The sequence below is a fragment of the Peromyscus maniculatus genome, chromosome X (assembly GCF_049852395.1).
Source record: "Peromyscus maniculatus bairdii isolate BWxNUB_F1_BW_parent chromosome X, HU_Pman_BW_mat_3.1, whole genome shotgun sequence".
Lineage (NCBI taxonomy): Eukaryota > Metazoa > Chordata > Mammalia > Rodentia > Cricetidae > Peromyscus > Peromyscus maniculatus.
In genome coordinates, this window is record NC_134875.1 from 77,841,036 (window position 1) to 77,841,746 (window position 711).

The 711-nt window shown below is 45.0% G+C and overlaps 1 pseudogene; it reads right to left on the reverse strand.

Moving 5' to 3' along the window:
• Positions 1–274: 274 nt before the first annotated feature.
• On the reverse strand, positions 275–383 carry LOC121825881 (5S ribosomal RNA; annotated as a pseudogene).
• Between the last annotated feature and the right edge of the window lie 328 nt (positions 384–711).

Consider the following 711-nt stretch of genomic DNA (forward strand, 5'->3'; position numbering starts at 1 on the left):
CACCAGTAAGGGGTGGGGCTTAGAGGTCATCTACTCCATCTGTGCCAGGATTCTGACTGGCTTGATCTTTTGTATTTCTTTTCAGATAACCACAGCTACTTTTCTTTCTTTCTCTCTTTCTCTTTCTCTTTCTCTTTCTCTTTCTCTTTCTCTTTCTCTCTCTCTTTCTCTCTCTCTCTCTCTCTCTCTCTCTCTCTCTCTCCCTCCCTCCCTCCCTCCCTCCCTCCCTCCCTCCCTCCCTCCTTCCTTCCTTGCTTTTATTTTTTTCTTCTTAAGCCTACAGCACCTGGTATTCCCAGGCGGTCTCCCATCCAAGTACTAACCAGGCCCGACCCTGCTTAGCTTCTGAGATCAGGTGCATTCAGGGTGGTATGGCCATAGACTACTATGAGTTCATGATTGCCATAGACATACCATGTTCATAAGACAGCATTTCCCAGCACTTCTTGCTGTCCTCCAACTCTTAGGTGTTTTAATCCTCCATTTCTACAATACTCCCTGAGCCTTGGTGGTTGTGGTGTTAATATAGATGTCAATCTGGGGCTGAGAATTCAGTCTGCTGTTCTCTGCGTGTTGACAAATTATGCATCTCTCCATTGACTTGCCTACCCCAAAAGGATCCCCCATACAAAAAGCAAACAAACAAACAAAATAAATCTCTGGCCAAGATTGGGAGCAGCAGCCTGGATTTATAGGTATAAATACAAATAT